This window comes from Callorhinus ursinus, unplaced genomic scaffold (assembly GCF_003265705.2).
Source record: "Callorhinus ursinus isolate GAN/ISIS: 27379988/994484 unplaced genomic scaffold, GSC_fseal_2.0 scaffold39, whole genome shotgun sequence".
NCBI classification, from domain to species: domain Eukaryota; kingdom Metazoa; phylum Chordata; class Mammalia; order Carnivora; family Otariidae; genus Callorhinus; species Callorhinus ursinus.
In genome coordinates, this window is record NW_027397101.1 from 6,676,415 (window position 1) to 6,685,296 (window position 8,882).

The window sequence follows — 8,882 nt, forward strand, 5'->3', positions numbered from 1 at the left end:
TGTGAAATGAGGGAACCAAGGCCATGTAAAACTTTCTGGTCAGGAGACATGGTAGCGGTAGGTTTTTGTGCTGGTCTTCTAGGGGAGGGTACCCACTGTCCCAGGACTAAGGTAAGCTTGACTGAGAAGGGCAATTTCACAAGAGTGCAGGGAGTGGGGCTTAGTGTTAGCAACTTCAGGCTTTAAGACTCTCTGGTTGCAAGAACTTTCAAAATTCAGCCCCTCTCACTTTCCAAGCCAATAACATTCTCCTTGTGTGTCCCCCTCTGTGCTCCTCTCTCTCACCCTTCTCTGTGACCATGGCTCCCTCCCTTCTCCAGCACCCATGATCCATTTCTCCCCTAAACCAGGTCTCTGCACTTCCTACCTTCTTTGATGTGGCCTCTTCTCTAGCTTTAGTTGTGGAATTTGTTTTGCCAGGCTTCAGGTTGATTTCTGGAGTCTTTAGGATGATTTGGTAGTTATCTGGTTGTATTTGTGACACCAAGCAAGCCTAGGGTCCTCCTACTCTACCACCAACTTCCCCCTTCTCCCTTTACTCTTGATTGGCTTCTGCCAGTTTTCTCAGGATCTCATCTGCAGGCTCTGATATCTATCAAAATTTGGCAAAGTTTTCCATTAATTTTAATTTCCTCTTGGCTGTTTAAAGGACTATCATAGTGTATCAGAAAATCCCTCAAGAATACCATCAATCCAAGGAGGGGCCCCATGGGGTCCTCCTTCAAGGATAGATATGGAGGCTTCTGTAGGGCCACTGACTTGGTGGACTTTTATGTCTTGTAGTGTCTTCAGAGTGGAAAGACAACTCAGGATTACTAGAATAGTACTTTTAAAAAAAGGAAGAAAGAAGGGAACTGTAGGAGTTAATGTCAGTCTTATAGTCTTTTATTTTAGGTACTTTTTGTATCTTTAACTTTTCATTAACCATTTGCAATGAAACTTTCAATAAAGCTATTTTGGAATTTTGAAGCCTTTGGAGGCTTCTGCATGCCAATGAAAATAGGTGTCCCATTCTATTTGTTGATTTGGGAGCCCTTGCTTTGAAGTTCACTTCTTAAATGAATGATCTTGTCTAATTGAATAATTTCTCATACTGGCCATTGTAATCTTAGATTGAGGGCTGGCAGGACCCTAGCTACAAATGGAGTTTAACCCATATTTCTGTCCAGCCATATATTGGGGCCCCCAACCTGACAGTTACCAAGCTAAGTTCTCAGGACACAAATTTTAGTAAGGTTTTGCCATTTTTGTAGATATCTACAGCTTCCAGGACCATAATTCTTAGATATAAAATAAACAGTTGTGCTGGAAGGTGGCATGCTCAACTCTTTGGAACCAAGGGTCCCATTTCTTTAGCTAAGCCTTGAGTCTCTCAGAGCCAAATTAATGCCTAAGAGGAGCATGCCACTGAGTTGGGGATTGTGTGGTGTTTTACAGTGTGCCTCACTGCATGGAAATTTTCTTGAGGTTAGCAGGTGACTTAGTGTCAATTTAACGCAGTCCATGACCAAGTTATCTTAACACAGAAGTCTTTGAGTTAAGTGGTTAGCATTTTAATAGCTTTTAAGTCTTGACCCATGCCCACTAATTTTATTTACACAAAACAAGATAAACATGTGCACATCAACACATCAGCAGTAAACAAAGAGATGTTACTGTGGACTGGCCAGTAGAGGCCATGAGTATATCACCAGCTATTGTCAACGTGGAACTAGGGACTGGAGAAAGTACTGAACCAGCAAATCCAAACAAATGAGGACTGCAGATTGAAAAACCAATGTGGAATCTTGGAACTGAACCAAGAGCTGAAGGTTCCAATCAAATGCAGAACTACAGACTTAACCAAGGGCTAGAGACTCGGGTTCCAGGTAGAACCATCTGCCAGCTCAAGCTGACATGCTAAGACCTGGACTGGAAAGCCAATTAGATTGTGAACTTGACAGAAAGAAAGTGAAGTTCAAAATGGAGAGGAACTTACTTATGATCCTCAGAAATGGCAAAAAGACAGAGAATTCAGGGATGTCTGGGTAGCACAGTCAGTTAAGCGTCCTACTCTTGATTTCAGCTCAGGTCATGATCTCATGGGTTGTGAGATGAGCCCAGAGGCAGACTCCATGCTCAGCGGGGAGTCTGCTTGGGATTCTCTCTCTTCCTCTCCTTCTGTCCCTCCCCCACTCATGCTCTCACATGCAAGCTCTCTGTCTCTGTCTCTCTCTCTAAAATAAATAAATAAAATCTTAAAGAAAGAAAGAGAATGCAAAGGGTTTGTGGGTACCAGTGCTTGTGTTTCTCATTGTCCCTAAAGCCAACAGAAGTTTCCCTCAGATCCCACCACTGCCACCAATATTGTTAAACAAACAAAATTCATCTGAGTAAATTTTAAAGATCTTGTTGGTTTTATTCAGTGATTCATGAATCAGGCGGCATTCCATCTAGCAGATAGAAGGGAGCTCCAAGGAGTTGTACAAAATGACTTCTAAGCAGAAGGGGGGAAGGACAAGAAAGTTAGTAGCCAAGAATGGATTTTTTGTGACAAGGTAACCTTCCTTTAGAAGATAGCAAGGGCCTATCAGAAAGATTATCTCACTAGTGCTAACCAGATAATTCCAGATTGATTTAAAATTCCACTCCCAGGAGAGGTTGAAACGATAATTAAGTTAGGTATTAAGTCTCAGTTTGGTGATGTGGGACTTAGCACAAGTGACTCTATTTGAGGTCTTTTCAAACCTGACTCTTTTTAAAATGTATTTTAAAGTTTCAAGATAAATTAAAACCTGAGTAAAACAAAGCAATATTTTTTCACTTTGAAAACATATCAATAAGAGCATTTCAAGCAGCTTGATTGCTACAAAATCTTCTATTCTAGTTATTGTGGGAGACTGAGCATAACATAAAGTCCTTTTAAATGATGTCTTCACAGATAAAAGTGCAAATAAAATAGCTTTGCAAATAGATGTAGATGAAATAGGAAAAAAGTGTCTGATCACTTGTTTTGAGGGTAACAGGAAGATATTTTACCATAAAAATTCTCCAAAATAATTTCCTCAATGTTCTGTTTGGCAACAGACTCAAACTTGAGTTCCAAAAAGCCCTCTTACAAAGACAAATCTAGGGAGGAAATGGTTTCCCACAATATTTCAAAGGGATTTTTAAGCTCTAACAATAGGAAAATATCTGCACAAACCAGGTACATTTTTCATCCAAAAGAGCATTCATTCCCCAAGATGTTTTCAAGAACCTTGCCCATGAGAGTTTCATCAAGTCAAGCATATAAGGAAACAATTTTTAGCATCAATTTGCCCTATATACTGTCACAAATGCCCAGATACCTCCTAATAAGCAATGATGGTATTCCTAATATTCTTAGAAATTACTCTCGGTTTTGAATAGGAGAGCTGATGTGGGTTGCAAGTAACAGTAAGCCTGTCAGACCAGCTTAGAGAACAAAGAGAATTATTAAAAGGAAACAGGGTACCTAATGGACTCCAAAGTCAGGGTTAGAACCTGGAATTGGTATTCAGAACCTTCTGAAAACACACAGTTTCTGGCCTCAGTTCCCCTCGTTATAGATGTGCTTCATTCTTTTCTCTTTATAGATACACTTCTTTGCTTCCACGTATGTATGGTTAAATGTACATCACTGTAAACCAGCACCTGAGTTATTCGTGCTGTTTTCAAGTCACCAACAGAAACAGACTGGCATTTGAAAATCTCAATTTCAAATTACTAAAAGGCAGAATTTGGTTGCCCAGCTTGGACCAGGAGATCCAATCAGCTGACACAAGTCACTGGTAAAAAGGTGGACTGGGGTCTCTGTGATCTGAAGGACAGTTCTCAAAGAAGAGGGAGATAGCTTATAGACAACACTGACAATGCAAAAAGTACATCTTTTTCAGTAAGATGTATGTTTTCTACCTAACAATAAATCATGAATGTGCATTATATGTTGAAGTATTCTTTCACAGTCATCTAGATAACATTGTATTCAGTTGCATGGGAGCACCATAATTTCTGGAGCAATTCCTGTTATTGAAAATGCTATTTTTTAGTTTGCTGTTTTTATAATCAATACTTTAATGACCATGCTTATAGTTAATTCTTTCCATGTGCCCATGATAATTTCCTCAGGTTGTATTTTCTGAGTAGATTTGATAGATCTGAAAGTTTGCAAAACTCGTAAGTCTTTTGATATGTATTAGAATATTATTTGAGCTTATATATTCAACTTAGTAGTCCCTGAATTCAAGGTCCTTGTGTCCTGTGTCTTTTTTTCATTTTCTCCAGCAACTTTCAAGTTGTAGAGCACATTGTAGAGATTAAATTAACACATGTTAATTAACTGACACACTTCACAAGTGAATATGTGTGGTGTGGTTGGGGAAACACCAGATTGAAGTATAGGAAATTTGTTCAACACACAAATAGGGATGTTAATTGTTAATAATTTAGACATTAGAAATTGGAATTTGACTCTTGGAAAAGGACACACACTAAAAATATTTGTAGTTTTTACACTTACCCTATTCATTTGGTTAACCAGAGGGAATAAAGTACCCAATGTAACATCTTGAACCATTATTACCCTGATATGTAACAAGAAGCTACATGTTCCTCCTTTCTATATTTAGGACGACACTATGGCACTATCCGACTACCCAAATATCTATTCTCCCCTTCTTTCTTTTTTTTTCCAGGAGTTTTTTATTGTTTGACTGACAGAATACACAAAACCAGGCAGAGAAGTCCCCAAGGAAATGAGGGTCACGTTTCATTGTTGTTTGCCCTTTGGTCCTTCATCTTCTAAGCATTTATTGGATTTTCTTTTAAAGATATTAGACATTTATTTTTATCACAAATGCAATCCAGATGTGAATAATAAATTTATTATCCTTCAACATCTGCTTCCCCTCTCCTCCATGTTCCTTTATTTTTTTATAAGCTTTTTTAAGATTTTTATTTATTTGACAGAGAGAGAGAGCACAAGCAGGGGGGGCGGCAGGGAGAGGGAGAGGGAGAAGCAGGCCCAACGCAGAGCAGGGAGCCTGGCGTGGGGCTCGAACCCAGGACCCCAGGATGATGACCTGAGCTGAAGGCAGAGGCTTAACCCACTGAACCACCCAGGTGTCCCATCTTCCATGTTCCTTTAAATAGAAAAAGGAGATAAGTGTCTCTTCAAAGTCTATTTGGCCATAGCTGTCCCACCTGTGGTTTTAAAAACAGACTGTAGCTTACCGTCTGAAATTCCTTCTTGAACTATAGCTCATTTGTCTAAAAAACCTTGGGAAAAAAGTCCTATTGATATTGTCAATAGTCTCCACAAGGTGAGGATGGTAACTGGGCTGAAAGCAATTGAAAGGGGTCTTCGGCAAACTGAGGGCCACTGGGAAATTGTGCAGAGACAAATCTTGTCAACAAGATACGAGCACCTTCAATTAAAGCTAGGAGAATGTCACCCATTGCAGCTGACCCAACCATGACCACTGGTCCATTTCTTGCTGCCAGAATGGCTCCTGTTAAGGCACCACTTGTGATGGAGTTCCAGGGATCTTCTTTCCCTCTAACTTGAACCATACTGCAATCATGGAAAATAATCCTCCCCAAACTGCAAAGCTACCTCCCAACTGCAGAGCCCTGGTTGTAATACCTGTCAAACTCCCTCACAGTCTGTGGTTTACTCCCACTGGAGAATTGCAAAAACCTTTGATTGCTTGAAAGATACCACCACCTATGGTACCATCGTCAAGACCCCACCACAATCATCCACAATTCGCCAAGGGCGAGGCTCTCACGTGTACTACTCCATTTTGACCTCCCCTTCTTTCTTCATGACAAAATGCCTATATTTTCAGTGTATCATTGTGTCTAGCTAAAATTCTATATCTACCATCATTCCTTGAAATTAGATATGGTCATTGTCAATGAGATATCAACCAATGTTGTTAAGTGGAATCTCAGGAAACTTCTTTAAAAAATAGACTCTTTTGTATTTTTACCCTTCTTCCCTCTTCAAGCCTGAAATGTGAATGTGATATCTAGAGACCTAGTAGCCATTTTGAAAAACAGAAGCTAAGAGCTAAGGATGGTAAAGCAGAAAGGTAGAAGGAATCTGAGTTTTTGATGACTTGATGGAACAGCCACATCTAGGAAGACTGCCCAGTTCTGCATGTTTTATGTGAGAGAGAAATAAACTCTGATCTTGTTAAAGTCACTCTTATTTCCTAAATATATTACTAACAGTTCAAAGCCATTTTAACTGGTAGAATACCTATATCCAAGTTAGATTTTGACTGAATGGTTCTAATGTTAGGGCTGCTGGTATGACACAGAACTAGATGGCCACCACAGATTTGTGCTTCCCTTCCACAGTGTAGAGTTTTGCCACAGAGGGATTACTCAGGTAGTGACTAATGTTTTGTCATTCCTTACACCTAGGTATGGCCATGTGACTTGTTCTCAATAATAAAATGTGAGCAGAAGTGATGTGTGTTGTTTCCAGACCAGCAATGTTAAGAAGAGGATATGCCTAACCCACAATCTCTTCTGACTGTAAGCTAGATGCAGAGAATCAAACTAAGGACACTGAAGCCCTAGGAGATAGCAGAGCTCCAGTCAGGCTCTATCACTACAATGATGGAAGCTGCCAGCAATTAAGAATCTCGTGGAACTGTACATGAATGAGAAATAAGCATCTATCATGACTGAGCTATTAAATTTTTTGGTTCATTTGTTATAGCAGCCAGATTTACCTTAACTAATACAGAGATTAGTATTAGCAATAGGATATTGATAGGACAAAAATCTAAAATATGTGAAGCTCAGTTAGTGATCAGGGGAAGCAGTTAAAGAAGGTAATATCAAAAGCTATTCACAGATTCAGTTCATGCAGCCACAAGACATTTGGTAAAGCTATCTAACTGATGAGTTGGAAAGACCAGAGTCTATGAGTCAATAGCTTTAGTGGAAATGGTTGGTAAGATTTGTCATGATAGTGTATGCTGACATTTACTTTCTGCTTTCAGCAAGTTATTATAAAAAAAAATGGATGTCTGGGAAGAACTGGCCAGCTTGTAAGCAGAAATGGAAGGTAATAGAGAAAATCCAAACATTTGGGACTTCTAAGGCTTGCAGAAACTGACTACAAGACCCCAACAGTAAGAGACAAGACTGAAAGACGTCTTTGGTACCAAAGCTTGTACCTAAAGCAACAATCCATCAAGAATGCAGCATTAAAAAAAAATAAAAAATAAAAAATAAAAAAAATAATAAAAAAAAAGAATGCAGCATTATGGGGCACCTGGGTGGCTCATTTGGTTAAGTGTCTGCCTTCGCTGAGGTCATGATCCCAGGCTCAGCAGGGAGTCTGCTTATTCATCCACCTAACTCCCCCCACTTGTGCTCTCTCTCTCTCTCTCTCTCTCTCTCTCTCTCACTCACTCTCTCTTTCTCAAATAGGTAAATAAATAAAATCTTAAAAAAATAGAATGCAGCATTCTCATCTACTGTTTCAAAAGGACTCAATGTAGTCCCCATTAAGAGAGCAATAGGGGGCAAAGAAGTGGAGAAATAGATTTAGGCTTCAGAATTCTGCCCTGGGTGCAGTTATAAGCACATTGAAATGCCTGGATGCAAATAGATCAGAAGCCTATTAAGTGTCACAATGAATTCATGACCACAAGGGTCACAGAGATTATGGCCAAAGGGAGTTCTTTCTAGACAACATGCTTGGAATCCAGTAAATTAACTGCTCTCCCACCACTATCAATGCCTGCCCTGCAGGATTTTGTCATTGCTATGGACAAATTGCTATGACTGCTGTGTTTCTCCATTTTTCTTGTCTGAATGGGCATTTTATCCTGTCCCTGGTCCACCATTATATATTGTAGAGCAGACAACTTTTTGCTTTATAGGCTATAAAACATGAGGAGTCACTTTTGGGTTTTGTCAAGAGGACTGTGTACCACCTGGATGTAGTGAATTGGTTGGGTCTTGGGAGGAATTGAGAGTGCTCTATGTGTGGGAAGATGGGTGTTCTTGGAGTTTTGGTAGTTACATGATAGGCTAGAGAGAATTGGATAGTTGTCCACTAAGGTTCATTTTCTACAAAAATTCTTTTTCAGTCAAATGGATAAGATTTCCTAGCTCTCTGTGTATCCGGTGGGGTCATGTGACAAGAAACTTTAGGGATAAGACCCAGCAACCTATGGTTTAGCAAAACCTCCAGGTGATTCTGGTGACTGCTCAAATGTGGGGGTCATTGCCTTAAGAGATAATGGAGCTCAGTTTCTAAAAAACTGGAGTCCTTCTTTCCCCAAGGAGGAAAACCATATATTGATCAGGAACACTTATTTTGGACTTAACCTGAGTGAAAAGTAAAGTTCTTCCATAGTTGAGCCATCATGCATTTGGGAATTTATCTGTTTCAACAGTTTAACTCACTTGGAGAGATTGGAAAGGGACTAAGAACCAAACCATCTACATCCCACCTACCCTGGACACTGAGAACTGAAACTACTTCACTACCTTATTCTCTACATTACATAATTTTTTTTTTTTATTCCTCCGTCTTCATTACTTTTCTGGGAGTTGCTTTCCCCAGCAAGCTCTGAGAGTTCATCACAGAACTTCCCAAAAGAAAGTCTCCAATGGAAGACATCAACAGGTAGGTTGTGCCCTACAATTCTTTGAAGCCCTAGCCTCAACCCATTCCTTGTTGTTTCCACCAATCCCAATTCTAATCAAATCCCTGTATTGAAAGACCTATCTTAAGACAAACTTCAAATTCTCAATAAATTCTGGCCTGACCGTCCCCTTTTTGAGACCCTGAGGAGGTGTGGTTCCTACCAAGCCAAGCAATAAACTCAGCTTTATCTTACCAACAGATA

General features: G+C 39.7%; 1 pseudogene; it reads right to left on the minus strand.

The window, feature by feature from the left end:
• Positions 1-5,285: 5,285 nt before the first annotated feature.
• LOC112808570 (mitochondrial import inner membrane translocase subunit Tim17-A pseudogene) lies at positions 5,286-5,803 on the minus strand (annotated as a pseudogene).
• Positions 5,804-8,882: the final 3,079 nt, after the last annotated feature.